The following is a 17,668-nucleotide window of genomic DNA, read 5'->3' as shown; positions in this document are numbered from 1 at the left end:
AAGCCAATCTTAGCCAATCAGGATGGAATATGCAAAATCGGACAGATCTGTGTCGATCACATGACTGTCGAGATACTGCGTACCGATTTGTAGGATTTTTAGACAAAATCTATAAGAGTAGTGCACAGAAATGTGTTTTGCAAACATCGGCCACTAGGTGGCGCTAGAAAAGGCCCATGTGAAAAATTTAGGGCAGAGGTTCTAGATTGGCATCCAGGGAATGTGTGTGCTCACTTTGGCAGTGACCGGGCCAACGGCGACTGAGATTAGGTGCACACAAACTGTGAGGAGACACGCACGCACGGACGGACGGACGCATGCATGGACGGACGGACGGAGGGGAAAACTTACTCTCCCCCATGCCTTCGGCTGGTGGAGACAATAAAACAAATCTTCCAGAAGCTTGGCAATTGAAAACATATTTTGCATCAACATACAGTATTTGGTTTGCAGAGAAACACAAAATAAAACTAGAATCAATACAGAATCCAAGCTCATTCTACAAAGAAACTTGCAGACATACTTAAATACACTGTACTTGCATTCACCTGTGGTGAGTCCAAGTTGACTAATCTTTTTAGTAACCACTAATCCACCCAGTTTACAGTTTTTCACTATTGTTAACACACGTTTTTCACTACAATAACGGCATTCTCAAAACTACACATACAAAACTGAAAACCTCACACACAAAATGCTAAACCTCACACTCCCTTCCAAAGATGAAACGTTTGCCATCAAATCACTTAACTGTGTTCACAAAATGGAACTGTGTTTTCATTTGGTACACACGCCATATTTTCAAATGACACATACCATTCATTCAGTACACACAACTAAGCGTTTGCTGCACACTACCTAGCATTTACAGCACACTGGAGTGCAACATTGAAAACACAACATGGAATTAGAACACACCATATGAATGACATTGACTCGGGAGAATGAGCTATTTCTCCTTTTGTAAAATTACTCAGTGTTGGCTTTTTTTTGTAAAACGGCACACAAATATGCATCCAAAAAGTTTTACTACATGATTTACAGTAGATTTAGGCATCATGCCTCCGGTCAGAGATGGGCACAAAATTAAAAAAAAGTATTTTGAAAAAAATAAATCTCAATATTTGGTCAGTACTTGGTCTAATATTGACCAGGATAGTGTCACCAAGATACTATCCTGGTGACAATATCCTGGGCTGGTATTTGTAGGCCTATCTTTGTATTTCAAATAATTTTTGTATTTTGTGCCCATCTCTGCCTCCGGTTCCTGTCTCAATGTTCAGTTGTGCAACAACTGATCATTGTGTGTAGTTTAGACAACAAGGTGCTTGTGTAATTGACATCAGACTTGAATGTGTAGAGTTTTGAATAGTTGTGTGTTGATACTTTGAGATTTTACGTGAGAAGTGTGTGCAACAACTGAACATTGTGTATAGTGATTCGACAACAAGGTGATGTGTAATTGACATCCGTGTGTTATATGTTGATGTTTTGAGATTTTACATGAGAAGTGTGTGCAACAACATGACATCAGAGTGTAAAGAAGGAGAATCCGAGTCTAATGCATGAAAAGCGAGTGTGAAGTAGTGCCAAATCAGGTCAAATAGGTACATGAAGTGAAGGTTGTGAAAATTGTGCCGAATTTTAGATTTTTGTGTGTTAACATTTGTGAAAAACTGTAAATGGAGAAAATCCCTCATTCTGCTCACACACTGAGCATGGACCAAATAAAAAATCACACCTGTGTGAACTGAGCGGTGGAGGCTATGCACTGCTGGGTGAGTGGAGCAGGGGTTAAATACATGCATTTCAAGGTTGCTCAACTGTACAGTGGTAACACTTTATATTAAGGATGCCTTTATAATGCATTATAATGCATTATAAGCTCATTTATAATGCATTCGCGCTTATAAGGCATTATAACACTCGTTATAAATGTTTATAATCATGTATTACAGCTTATAACAGTTTATAACCACGTTTATAACGCATTATTAAGTGCTGGTTATAATGCGTTATAATGCAAAGTGGAACAGCACATTATAACTACCATAACTTACTTAGTTATACAGGCACATAGAGAAGTGCTATAATGTGTCATAATGCATTATAACCAATGTGTTTATTAAATATAATAATCACCTATAATATGCTATAGCATGACTTTGAGACCTTTAAGTAAAGTGATGACATTTATTAACGGTTATTAGCAATTGTATCATACTATAATACCTTATAGCACAACATAGTGACCTTTAAGTAAAGTGACAACATGATTTAATGGTTATTAGCAGTTGTATCATATTATCATATATTGAGACTAGAATAAGACAAATAAATTCTCAAAGACATCTTTATTTCATGGATTGGCATATCTCAAAATGACAGAAACTCAGAAATGAGAATGATATACAACAATATGCAAATGAAAATTATACCATGCATGTTGTATCACTACACAATAACATACACAAATAGTATGAGGCCTACAAAACATTTAACCAACACAAACATAAGAGGCCTAATTAGCTGTTATATACAAAGTCTAAAACTTCACATAAAAGACCATAAGTGTGTCTACATGTCAGCATTACAACCGCTTTTAAACATGCTAAACAACTAAAATAAAAACGAATTGTAACATGAATCAGCATACCTTATGGCTACTACAGTACATAGCAGCATGGTTACATAGCAGTTAGCATATTAACCAAACATACTGTACAGTTCACACATGAGAATTATGCACCTATGAACTATCAAACAATTGCACACTTCTATGCTAAAAAGCAGCTTACAGACAATGCCATGTGTAAACCATGAAGGACAGCATATGAAGGACAGTAGCAACATGCAGCTGTCTCTAGCAATATCTTCAGAATGAATGAGAAGCACTTCCTGTTTGCGAGGTTATCAAAATAAGATGCGTGTGCAAATACACAGAACAACCACCTGGGGGTGTCAAACGTAAAAGTATAGTACAAATATTAAGGTATACATGAGTTAACACTCATCTGTCTTGTAGAAACAAATGTGGCCTAGAAATGCCTCATGCTTACTGCTTTGAAAACCAAGTCGGAAGGTTTTTCAAGTGCTCAAACATTATGAATACACAAGTTTGATTTAAATGGCAGTTTGAAATTGTATGGGCAGGAAGTTACAATTAACCTTAAAACAATAAATCTAATCTATGAGTATTAATTAATTACATCTTACAATTTAATGACACCTTAAATAAACAAATACAACTCAAATGCACATTTAATATGAAACTGACCGTACACGATTCGGGAGAATGCTTTTGTCTTGTTTCATATTAAATGAGAATTTTAGTGGTATTAGTTTATTTAGGTTGTTATTAGATTTTAAGATTGAATTATTTGCTTTGACTGCTATGATTAGTTTTAGAAAAAATAATTGTGCATGGATTGTCTCAACATTTTAAGGTTAATTTATTTTGAAACTGGCATTTCAATTAAACTTGTGTATTCATAATGTTTGAGCTCTTGAAAAAGGTCTAATGTAACCTTCCAACTTGTGTTTTATTATATTTGACACCCCTGGATCTGTGTACTTGCAAACTTGTATCTTATTTTGATAACCTCGCAAACAGGAAGTGCAAACAGGAAGCACAACTCATTCATTCTCAAGATATTGCTGCATGTTGCTGCTGTCCTTCATATGATGTCCTTCATGGTTTACACATGGTTTGTTTACACATGGCATTGTCTGTAAGCTGCTTTTTAGCATAGAAGTGTGCATTTGTTTGATAGTTCATAGGTGCATAATTCTCAAGTGTGAACTGTACAGTATGTTTGGTTAATATGTAGCCATGTTAACTAGGCATAAGCTAATTTATGTTACAGTTTGTTTTTATTTTGATGTTTAGTATGTTTAAAAGCGGTTGTAATGCTGACATGTCACACTTATGGTCTTTTATGTGAAGTTTTAGACTTAGTATATAACAGCTAATTAGGCTTCTTATGTTTGTGTTGGTTAAATGTTTTGTAGGCCTCAAACTATTTTTGTATGTTGTGTAGTGATACAACATATCATTTTCATTTTATTATTATTAATGTTGTATAATGTATGTCATGAGTTTCTGTCATTTTGTAATTTTAGAGTTTCAGACTTTCCAGAGTAAAGCTAGTAAAAGCAACTGTTTACCTCTATTTCCAGTATACACACTTTGTTGTGTAGTTTGGACAGTTGTTTACCTCACATGCCATATTTGAGATATGCCAAATGCGTGAAATAAAGATGTCTTTGAGAATTTCTTTGTCTTAATATTTATTGTCACTTAACTTAAAGTTAAGTAATGCTATAGGGTATTATTGCGACCGTAAGGTCGCAGTTTAGTATCAAAACCTCCACCGGCCGTCCGTCGGTCGGTCGGTCGGTCGGTCACACGTCACACGTCACACCTTTGCCCTGCTCATATCTCCGCATCAGTATGACATCACACTGCTGACATCAGTATGACGTTTGTGTATTGTATGACATCACGCCACATCATCGGCTGAGGACTGTGTGATGTCATCATATCTCCATATATGGAGACATAAGTTGCTCATGCCCAAATATGGGCTGGTGAGGTCAGACTTAGTGTGATGCGTAGGTTATCTCCATATATGGAGATTCAACTTCAATGAGTATATAAGACCGGCATTATCTACCGACAGCTGCTATAAGCCAACCCTGGCGATAAGGTCTGAGTTGAAGAAATGCTTCTTTCCTGGCAAGAATTGCCCCTTTATACTGTAGGGCTCGTTTGTGTATTGTATGACATCACGCCACATCATCGGCTGAGGACTGTGTGATGTCATCATATCTCCATATATGGAGACATAAGTTGCTCATGCCCAAATATGGGCTGGTGAGGTCAGACTTAGTGTGATGCGTAGGTTATCTCCATATATGGAGATTCAACTTCAATGAGTATATAAGACCGGCATTATCTACAGACAGCTGCTATAAGCCAACCCTGGCGATAAGGTCTGAGTCGAAGAAATGCTTCTTTCCTGGCAAGAATTGCCCCTTTATACTGTAGGGCTCGTTTGTGTATTGTATGACATCACGCCACATCATCGGCTGAGGACTGTGTGATGTCATCATATCTCCATATATGGAGACATAAGTTGCTCATGCCCAAATATGGGCTGGTGAGGTCAGACTTAGTGTGATGCGTAGGTTATCTCCATATATGGAGATTCAACTTCAATGAGTAACCATGGCAAACTGTCAACTGCCCGTATGTCTTGATAATTGGTAAAACAAACTTTTGGCCTATTTGTGGAGATAAGCGACCAACGGTCGCTTATCTCCCGATTAGGGAGTCTTACTGGTTGCGACCGTAAGGTCGCAGTTTAGTTGCGACCGTCAGGGAGCAGTTTACTATGAAAACCTCCACCGGCCGTCCGTCGGTCGGTCGGTCGGTCGGTCACACGTCACACGTCACACCTTTGCCCTGCTCATATCTCCGCATCAGTATATAGGGCTTGTTTGTTTATTGTACCAGTAAGACTCCCTAATCGGGAGATAAGCGACCGTTGGTCGCTTATCTCCACAAATATCACAACCTCCACCTCTCACGTCATACGGGTAGCCATAGTTACACCTGGAATGTTGAATCTCCATATATGGAGATAACCTACGCATCACACAAAGTCTGACCTCACCAGCCCATACTTGGGCATGGACGACTTATATCTCCATATACGGAGATGGCCATATATGGAGATACGATGACATCACAGAGTCCACAGCTGATGATGTGGCGTGATGTCATACAATACACAAACAAGCCCTATATAAAGGGGCAATTCTCACCAGGGAAGAGAGCATTGCCTGGAATGTTGAATCTCCATATATGGAGATAACCTACGCATCACACAAAGTCTGACCTCACCAGCCCATACTTGGGCATGGACGACTTATATCTCCATATACGGAGATGGCCATATATGGAGATACGATGACATCACGCCACATCATCAGCTGTGGACTCTGTGATACAATAAACAAACAAGCCCTATATACTGATGCGATACGATGACATCACAGAGTCCACAGCTGATGATGTGGCGTGATGTCATACAATAAACAAACAAGCCCTATATACTGATGCGGAGATATGAGCAGGGCAAAGGTGTGACGTGTGACGTGTGACGTGTGACCGACCGACCGACCGACCGACCGACCGACGGACAGCCGGTGGAGGTTTTCATAGTAAACTGCTCCCTGACGGTCGCAATGACATCACGCCACATCATCAGCTGTGGACTCTGTGATGTCATCGTATCGCATCAGTATATAGGGCTTGTTTGTTTATTGTATGACATCACGCCACATCATCAGCTGTGGACTCTGTGATGTCATCGTATCTCCATATATGGCCATCTCCGTATATGGAGATATAAGTCGTCCATGCCCAAGTATGGGCTGGTGAGGTCAGACTTTGTGTGATGCGTAGGTTATCTCCATATATGGAGATTCAACATTCCAGGTGTAACTATGGCTACCCGTATGACGTGAGAGGTGGAGGTTGTGATATTTGTGGAGATAAGCGACCAACGGTCGCTTATCTCCCGATTAGGGAGTCTTACTGGTATCAAAACCTCCACCGGCCGTCCGTCGGTCGGTCGGTCGGTCGGTCACACGTCACACGTCACACATTTGCCCTGCTCATATCTGGGCTCGTTTGTGTATTGTATGACATCACGCCACATCATCGGCTGAGGACTGTGTGATGTCATCATATCTCCATATATGGAGACATAAGTTGCTCATGCCCAAATATGGGCTGGTGAGGTCAGACTTAGTGTGATGCGTAGGTTATCTCCATATATGGAGATTCAACTTCAATGAGTAACCATGGCAAATCACACCGTACACAAATGACCCTTATATAAGACCGGCATTATCTACCGACAGCTGCTATAAGCCAACCCTGGCGATAAGGTCTGAGTCGAAGAAATGCTTCTTTCCTGGTATAAGACCGGCATTGTCGGTCAATTCCAGTGGGGATGCCATTGAAAAGTTAATCTAGTTGTACAAATTAATCAAAGAATGGGTTGACTGGTAGGCTGGTTGACTGCTTTATCTGTGGAGAGTGTATGTCACTGAGAGTCCTTTTATAGCGATTGAAATCATGATGAGGTCACGATGAGTCATCTATGCCCAAATATAGATTTCTAGGTCAGATGGCCCATGGAGTTTGTGATGTCAAACCTAGCAACCCAATATAAACAAACCTGATGTCAGACCTGAAGTATCCTTTTATACCCATATATGGAGATACAGAGATCTCCATATATGGGCATATTAGAAAGCCCATATATGGGCATATACGGATGACATCAGGGATATCCATATATGGGCATAAAAGGGACAAGGGCTTACAGTTAAGAGATCTCCATATATGGGCATATCAGAAAGCCCATATATGTTCATATACTGATGACATCAGGAATATCCATATATGGGCATAAAAGGGACAAGGACTTACAGTTAAGAGATCTCCGGGCATAAAGGGACAAGGACTGTTACAGTAGATATAGAGATGTCCATATATGGGCATAAATGAACAAGGACTGACAAACACTGAGATCTCCATATAACCTATGGGAATATAAGGGACGAGGACAATGCGTAGCATTGTGAGCTTGTAGACCTATTTTCTAAATATTGTTGTACATTAAAAACTTGAAATGGGTCGTTCTGCATAGTACTTGGGATTTGTTGATGTAAATGTTCACATAGAGTGTAATAATTGGTAAAACAAACTTTTGGCCTACCGATTAGGGAGTCTTACTGGTACTATATACAACTGCTAATAACCATTAAATAATTCTGTCACTTTACTTAAAGGTCACTATGTTGTGCTATAAGGTATTATAGTATGATACAATTGCTAATAACCTTTAATTCATGTTGTCACTTTACTTAAAGGTCACTATGTTGTGCTATAAGGTATTATAGTAGGATACAATTGCTAATAACCACTCATTAATGTTGTCACTTTACTTAAAGGTCTCAAAGTCATGCTATAGCATATTATAGGTGATTATTATATTTAATAAACACATTGGTTATAATGCATTATGACACATTATAGCACTTCTTATGTGCCTGTATAACTAAGTAAGTTATAATGTGCTGTTCCACTTTGCATTATAACGCATTATAACCAGCACTTAATGCGTTATAAACATGGTTATAAACTGTTATAAGCTGTTATACATGATTATAAACATTTATAACGAGTGTTATAATGCCTTATAAGCGCGTTATAATGCATTATAAATGAGCTTATAATGCATTATAATGCATTATAAAGGCATCCTTAATATAAAGTGTTACCAAATCCCTCATTCTGCTCACACACTGAGCATGGACCAAATACAAAATCACACCTGTGTGAACTGAGCGGTGGAGGCTATGCACTGCTGGGTGAGTGGAGCAGGGGTTAAATACATGCATTTCAAGGTTGCTCAACTGTGTGTGTGTGTGTGTGTGTGTGTGTGTGTGTGTGTGTGTGTGTGTGTGTGTGTGTGTGTGTGTGTGTGTGTGTGTGCGTGTGCAAGTGTGTGTGTGTGTGTATTGCAGGTGATGCTCAGGCTAGATTGATAGCAGTTTTTTTTTTTTACAAATGCAAGGGTGCCAATACTTTTAGCCATGACTGTAATACAGAAATACACATATGCCACTGGCCGTCATGTGGGTTCTGTGTGCCCTTACCTGTGATCAAGATCATAACTGCAGCCATCCAGCACAGCGCGTAAGACCAGCCGAAGGACCAGTCCACATCATTCCTCCATGTTAAGTTGAGACCCATCACAAAGGAATAGGCGACCGCACTGACTGCAACAGTAACAGCTAGGAAATGTGGGAGATCAGGGAGACCGGTTAACATTAATCAGTGTGTGTGTGTGTGTGTGTGTGTGTGTGTGTGTGTGTGTGTGTGTGTGTGTGTGTGTGTGTGTGTGTGTGTGTGTGTGTGTGTGTGTGCTCATTTACATGGGCAGTATTCCACTTGTATTCAGAATGACTGCTAATTCAGAATAAAAATGCTCAACTAAACACCTCAGAATGGAATCCATTCCGAATGACCTTTCATCCAGGTTTGGAGGGGTGGTACAGTTTGAATCAGAATAGACTTTTATTCAGGTTCCATGTAAACAGTTGGGTATGCATATCTGTTCGGAATGAGTTCATTCTGAATGAATAAATATTGTCCATGTAACCGTAGCCAGTGTTCATTTTGGACACAGTAAGGGTTCATTTGTACTCACAGGAACCAATGAATATTTTCCCTGCAGCGTAGGAGGGCTTTAACATCTGGACATAAGACTTTATGCCAATAAGGATGCTAATGACGCATGAGATGCCCGGCAGGATTAGAACGATGCCCTTGACAAGGAGTGGTATTACTGGTGATAGAGAGAGACAGACAGACAGACAGGGGGCAGGGGGGGATGGAACAGATGATCAGTGTTGTTGACATCCTGACATCTTTTGTTTATCGATCAGGTGTCTTATCACAGTCAAATCTGTAAAACGTTTTTTTATTTAACTCTGAGCATGTACAAATGTAACCAAATGGAAAGAGTATGTGTTAATAAGACTATATAAGTGTTAATGATTTAATCATAAATACCTTTGTTGTTAGCAGACATGTTAATTAATTAAGCATAATTGGTTTGTGGTGTTCCACTTATATAACATAATTTAACTTGCAGCAACCGTTATCAAAGTACTTGGGGACAGAAGGACTTCAAGGATGAATTCACAAACATATTCTCACTCTGAGTGAGGTTTAGGATAATAGATGTACATCCATACTGCAACATTTGATGTGACAGGCACTCCCATCACGTCACATAATTGTCAACATGCAACGTTGCAGGGTCTCTCACATCAAATGTTGCAGTATGGTCAAATCCGTCCCCAGTCGTCACCCGTTTTTGTGGCACGGGTGTGAGAATGCCTTGGACAGACAGACAGACAGACAGACAGACAGACAGACAGACAGACAGACACAGACAGGCAGATACATGTACCGGTACGTAAGCATGCGTACCCGCACAGTAATTTCTAATTGGTGGAATTAAAGATCAGCCACTGTCCCCGTCGTCATCCCTTAAAGGGACTACACCATGAATTTACATTTTTCCAATTTTTATGTATTTTCTTGGTGTCCCACCAGCAACTTCTATCCTCACAAAGTCCTATTTCTGACCATTGTGTCTTTCTCAGTTTATGGGCAGATCTATGTTAGCATGTCTCAGAACGGTCCTGATTGTGAAAGGTCAGATTTGTGATGTCACAAGGCCTGAGAAGGAGGCAGGAGGAGCTGGGAGAGGGTTGGGGAGGGGTGGGCATGCCTGAGAAGGAGGCAGGAGGAGCTGGGAGAGGGTTGGGGAGGGGTGGGCAGGCCTGCTGAGCAGGAGGTGGGGAGGATAGGGTTATGTGGTGTGTGCCTTTAATTATACTGTTGCAGTGTTGCAGTGCGGAGCTGGAGCTGATCAGGAGAAGAGGAAACACCTGGCCAGTGTCTCCTCACTATAAAAGCCTTGCCTAACAAAGCTCTCTCCCCCCCCCCCCCCCCCCCCCCCCAGTCCTCTCCAGGCCGCTGGAGCGGCTGGACCTCAGAAGAGCAGCTGTTCATTTTCATTTATGTTGCTTTAGTTAGGTTTAGTTTGAAGATTGGCAGCCCGTTTCCCTGCCATTATGATTTGGAAACTATAATTTTTGCTCTATTCTATTAACTCATTAATTCTGTAAATAAACACATATTTCTTTTGCATTGAACCTCCGTGTCGTCTCCCCTTTTTTGTGGTGGTCCTGGAGCCAGACCATCACACCTGGTAGTCTCAAATCCCAGCGTGGTTTTTATTCCCTTGATCGTGTGTTGGTGCATGCGCATTGCTACTGAGCCTTAGCTAAGGGATGACAACGGTGATAACAGACCCATACTAAGGGATGATAATGCAGGTATCAGGTGTACAGATAGATGACACAGTAGATAGGATTACCATACTCGTCAGGTACATATATAGAGATACATTGTGTGTATCTCTCGCCTTTGCATCTGACGTCCCTCCATAAGCCCTGGTAATGCTGGGTATTATCAGCTTTGAACTGCACCCAGTTGTCGGTCAATGTGGCAACCATCAGCAGGAAGGTCCCAATGAAGGCACAGAATAGAGCCACTCTAATGTACTTAATGGTCTTGCATCTGTCACAAAAGAGAGGAATCTTCATCAAATTCAAAAAAGAGGGTGAGAACAGAAAGTACAATATGAGAAGTAGGTGAGAGACTAGAGTTTCCGTAAGGCGGTATTTGCCGGCCATTGACCGGTAAAATGTTTAATTGGCCGGTAATTTTAAAGACCACCGGCCACCGTGGCCGGCTGGGAAAATGCTGTTGTTCTGCTATTTTATCATTCAAGGCTTTTATTAATTTGATTATTTGGATAAAGTAGTACAACCATTAAAACCTATCATTTAAAGTTTTTATCATGATCTGACTTAATGTCACTGTCAGTGTGGTTTAATTCCCAACAGCTTGCCGCTGCTGCTTGTATTGCACACAGTTATAGATCAGCCTATTCGTTGTATGATGGTGTCGTGCGTAGAAAATATCAGATCTGTAAGCTCACAACGCAACATGTTGTGAGCTTGTATGTCTGCGGTGGGCAGCAGTGGCTATGGGGTAGAGATACCGTCATTAGAAGGGTTCCCAGTTCGATCCTGGGCTCCCCCAGAGTTAGTGTCAAAGAATCCTTGAAGCAAGACTCTGAACCCCTAGTTGCTCCCAGTGAGCAGGTTGGTCTTCTGTGGTTTCCTCTGCCATTTTCTTTCTATGTTTGACACTCAACTATGGTTAGTTGAGTGTCAAGAGAGATGTTGAGTGTTGAGAGATGCGGGACCACCTATCCCGCATCTCTCGGGACAGTCCTGAAATTGGACCACCTGTCCGGCGTCCCGAAAAACGGCATAATGTCCCACGAAGGAGGAGGGGAGAAAAATGGGGTAATTCTTTTCACACTATGTGACGCTCATGTGAAGCGTAGGTCTACACCATTCTCTCGGTTACAACATCGGACACCGATAGCACTCTCGGCTACTGGTGGACTGGTAATCTGAGTTCCCAGAAGTTATTTTTTAGTGTACTGGTGGTTTGTCTGCTGTGGCTGTTAGCAAGCAAAAGTCTGTTTTGCATTTCTCAATTCACTCAAGTACCCTTAAATTAATAATCAACACGTAGCTTTAGTGATATGTTGTGAGCTTGTAGATCAACTATTTTCAAATAGCCAGTGTACTGTATATGATTGAAGTGGTTCAATAGTTTATATATATATATATATATATATATATATTATATGTATCTTTTTTAAGTTCCCGCATATTTCACATAATTTCGCATTTTCTCGCAACTTTAACATATTCCCGCAAATGTAGCAAATCCCCGCAAAATCAAGGATTTTAGCCCGCATAATCAAGGAGGGTCTAGACAGAACATCAGCCCGGGACCGCCCCAAGTCCCGATACATAATTGACAATTGGAGACACAGCCTGCAGCCCAACATTCTAAACAAGCTTAATTGCTGCAGCAGCCTTTTTTCTCATAAAATATTGGTGATTCGTTAAGAACAGAGTCATTTTACACTTTTCCAACTGTCTTTATATATATAAAAGGCATTGTAGCAATTTGGAACAATTAACATCGTTTACGTACAGCCCACGCCGCGCCGACCCGTCGGGACCAGTCGGTCTTGGGCTGACATTTTAAGCTGGAGGCCAAGCTATAGACTAAGTTACCAGTTACCAGTTACACATTATTACATCTGTACCATTCCAATACAGGAGCCTGGGCTAAGCTTACGTTTTTTCTTCACGCTTTGCACGCTCTTGATCTGAGGTTCGAGGAAGAGAGTGATGCAAGGGGAAAGATAGGGAGAGAAAAACAGACAGTATAATGAAATCATGAACACAACTATTAGTATTGAGGAGCTTTGATAGAGCACACCTCCACAAGTGCTTCTGCTCATACTGTGACATAAGTGGACCTGCTTCCCAGTTCTCTCATTGGGCCAGATTCATTAAGCCCTTTACAGCCATATTACGCCCTTATTTTGATCGTACTGCATTTTCGACAATTCCTACGTTAGTGGTCAGATTCATCAATGTTATTTTGTTGGTGGTTTATTTGGAAGATCCGTCAGGAAATACGCCATCTTCCAGGCTGACTTACCAAGGCACAAAGCCTGCATATGTAATTTAATAGCTTTATTCTTCATGCTAAATCAATTTCAATAGTGCCAAACAAACATCTAATAAAATATATATGTGCCAAACATTTGCCAAAACATATATTTTAAAAATAAAAGAATATGTCAAACAATGTATTGCTTGCGCAGCCTATGCATAATATAGAGATGATGCAATTTCACCGATTAGTGCGATCGTAGGTCGCAGTTTACAATCAGAACGGTTTATAACCGTACGGGTAACGCCTGACACTGTGGTTCCCCTGACACATCACTGTGACATCACAGGTGACATCACAGTGATGTTAGATACTCAGAGCATGGATATCTGGACATAAACAGGTGACATCACAGTGATGTCAGATACTCAGAGCAGGGATCTCCATATGTGGGCATAAAAGGGATTCTGTTAGGGATCTCCATATGGGCATAAAAAGGATTGTATCCAGGATGATGCCCTGTTAGGAGAACCACACTAACAGAATCCATATATGGCCAAGACAGATGGCACGACCCAGATGGCAGGTCGCTTTTGCCCTTACTGGTATTTATTTAGAAGGCTATCAGTTGCATTTAGAGCTGAATTATTAAGTCCCTCAGCATGTAAAGCCTGTATCAGAGTCGGGGGCTATCCACCGCGGTGGATACCGCGGTGTAGTGCGGTGTAGTCTTTTTGAGCGTTGACGTTGTAGTTTTATGACAAGTCTGCACAAAATGGGACTTGGTGAATTTCAAATTTTTCATACTATTCAAAATGGTGGGAGATCTAAAGGTCAGAGTAGAAAAGTTGTTCGGCATTAGAAGACACATGTGTATTGAAGTGTTATGGCTGAAATTCAAACAGTACATGAGTTATACAGTACATGTTCAAAGTTAACATCGGCACCCTTTGGCCAAAGGGGTCCTACGCACTACGTGCTTGGACCCCTAATATGTCATTTAGTAATACATCTGGATCTTACCACTTGTCAGTTCTTTGAGAGCATCGTAGAAAGCTGCTCTAACATCTAGTAGTGATGTGTACAGTATCGTCATTTGGTCATCCTTGGTCTTGTGACGGTCGATGTCAGCATAGAACTTACAATGGATCCTGTCTACTATAGACATGGCTGTGGAACTTGGAACGGCTTTACTCAACGGGTCCTTGTGCACCGTCACAAAACGTGCTGTAATGAAGAGGAAAAACAGAGTGGTTGAGATACATTTATCAAAGAAAATGAGGCTCCTGCACAGGGGCGAAACTAGCGCGATGCAGCCAACGCATGCGCATTTGGGCCCAGGGCGTTCAGGGGCACATGCTGACACGCAGGTCGGAGGAGAAAAAAAAATCTAATAACAATGTATACAGACAGAGCCGCTGTTCTGTCCAGTGTGACACTGTCTGCTGCTTCTATTTCCTGTAGTATGCTGCTACGATTTCAAAATAAAACATGTGTTGAATGATCACATTACAAATATCCAAGACAATGACTCTTGTTTTGAAATGCCCACTGGTACGACAGGAAGCTCTAGTTAGTGCTGCTGACACAGGCTGAAGAGACGTTCTGACTTCTAACACCTCGAGCATTATGGAATATAAAGTTTCAACAAGACTTTGAGGCAACAATAGGCTATTTGATATAATGTTATTATATAGGCCTAATGTATAATGTTGGCAGTTTGAAGACCTCACTTTCCTTTTTTCCTCCCAAACAGCTAATAAAGTAATTTATTAAATCAATCATACAAGGCTGGCTGGAGATGATTGCTCCAGATATTAATTCAAAGACACAGGATCATTCATTGCAACTTTCCACAGCATTCTTCGACAGACAGACAGCGCAGACAGTTTGAATTCATACCTGGAGTTGTTGTCTTCTGTCATTTTCTGCTGTACTGTACTCACTACTCAGGGATTGTGTATTCCATAAAGAATGAAACTGCGCTCGCTTTCCATATAATTTTCCAAAAGAGGATGCGATATTGTTTTGGTAAACTGTGCTACAGCATTGCAGGGCTTGTTGGCCTGGCGCACATACTGTACAGTACGTTGGATATTGCTATGCAGACACATGTTCATACTCTTCTCGTTCTCGAAGAACGTTAAAGGTATAATTCTGTTTCTCTGTCTTGTTGGTGCGCTGACGACGGCTGGTTTGTGCTGCGTGCATCACTTAGTTTTGACTTGAGTTGAGATATCCAAACAAACCACTTCAATATGATGGACGTCATGTAGGCCTAACATTTTGTCAACAATCTCTGCACCTTTGGAGTAATATAAAAGCTCACTTTGACACTTATTTCATGTCCATCGCTCTGTTCAACTCTCTCCACTGCAAAATGCTGCAGAGTCCATAGGAATACAGACGATAGAAACGATAATGTGTTGATCTGACCGCCGCCACCGCATGTAGGGTAACCGATTTCGATAGGGCACGAGTTATGGTTTAGCGCACGTATTCCCATAGTATGAGAACGGTCCATGCACTCACTATACGAAAACCGGTGCCTATAGAACTTTGTGCCACTGTAGGAAAGAATACTTCTTTACTTCAAGTTATACCATGTAACTTTTTTTATAAAACAACTCTTAAAATTGTCCTAACTGTTAAATCGCTAAAGTTTTAGAACACCCACTCTGTTATTTTCAGCTTCTAAAGCCTTCTCTTTTATATGTTTTCTATGATCCTGGCCGGGGTCCGGTTTTCGCAAAAAAATAGCGTCATCTGCATCATCTGTATACGTTGTGTATACGTTGGCCAATCACATCGCGGATCATACACACATGATACACTACCGGCCAATCACAGCTTATCTGCCATGTCTTCAGGAAGTAGCCTCGCTCAGCTACAGTGTTTACCATGGTGAAGGATTCTTAACCCCAAATCCTTAATTCTTAATCCCCAAATCCTGGCCAGAAAATTACGTTCTACCATGCGTTCTACCTCTCCACGGATTTGTATTGGTCGTGGTGGTTTGCGGCGCCGCTCCGGTGGTCCGCGGCGGTGGTCCGCGACGACTCCGGGCGAAAAACGGCCGAAAAAAGCAATACCGCTACTGACCACTAGTTTAGCAACTTACACAGTATAGCTTTAAGTAAAAGTATCAGTAGATATACTCTGTTACAAATAGAAGTCCGGTATTTGGGTTCTAGTGTGGTATTAGCCCTATTCACGACCCGCCCACTCAGCATCCCCCGGGTGCTGAAGTCCCGTTTTGAAGGGGTAAATCCTACCATAGCCTATGGAGTTAGCACAGAAATCGCAAATTTAATGCAATTTCCGAATAGTAAAGTATAAAATACGGCTAGCATGATCAAGAACACAAGATACTAAACGGCACAAAGCACTATAATTTACTTTACTGTTAGAAATAACGATTTGTTGGCTTTAAGTCCAGTATAGTTTCCCCTTCTAAATTGAAGTCAGCACCCGGGGAAAACTGAGAAACGGAAGTAGGTGGGCGGGCCGTGAATAAGGCTCATTGCAGCAGCAGTGGGACTGGGGGATGGGTCATTTTGTACACACCTGTTTAGAGCATGTTTGATCACTAGAGTAGCACCTGATGTTGTGTGTGAGTAATCAAGACACAGGCCAGTTTTCTGTCAGTTCAGCAGCAAAGAACAGTAGGCCTACTCTAGTGTTTGTTTCAGCACATGTTGCATTCTGTGTACACCTTCGCAAGCATTGCCTGTAAGTCAACATGTTTATTTTTGCATTACAGTACATCATTTTGAAGCATGTGTAATAGAAGATTATTTTTTGTCTTGTTTGCTGATGGACTATTTGTATTTATTTTCTGTATTTCAGTTTACTTCTTTGTACATGCACAAATCAAGTCATAAAACCGGAGCTAGAACACTACATCCTGACTCTCCGTGTATTATTTCAAGGGAGTTTGGCGGCTGTCTACTAATGGTTAAGGGACACCTTTAGGAGGACAGTACAGGAGTATTTCCAAAACACACGCATCAACCAGACTCAGGTAACATTTTGAACACAGAGGGGGCCTTTTTATATTGTGGTATTTATTGGTACTTTTACTTAAGTAAAACATTAGAGTACATTTTCCGCATGCGACACGCAAATCAGTAAATACACACGTCATCTTCCAGTGCCGATCATTACAACAGCAACAGCTCAGCTGTGCCTTGGAGCTCTGTCCATAGAAAACGCTATACGCAATGGATTAATGTCCATAAAGGAACCACTTGTCCCGCGCAAATCTGCCATAATAATCACAGGGGAGGTGGTGTAAAGATTACTTTACCCCACGCCCTCAGGTAATGTTAATCCCGCGGGAATGGGACTTTAAAGAGGAAACGTCAGGCAGATCCTGACTCTGGTTACCTCAAGTATTGAACTCTCAGGACAAAAGATCTCACCTTTGTCTTCATCTGTTTCAGGCAAGATGTT

Source organism: Nannobrachium achirus (genome assembly GCF_963921795.1).
Source record: "Nannobrachium achirus genome assembly, contig: SCAFFOLD_231, whole genome shotgun sequence".
Lineage (NCBI taxonomy): Eukaryota > Metazoa > Chordata > Actinopteri > Myctophiformes > Myctophidae > Nannobrachium > Nannobrachium achirus.
Note: the sequence above shows the minus strand (reverse complement) of the source record.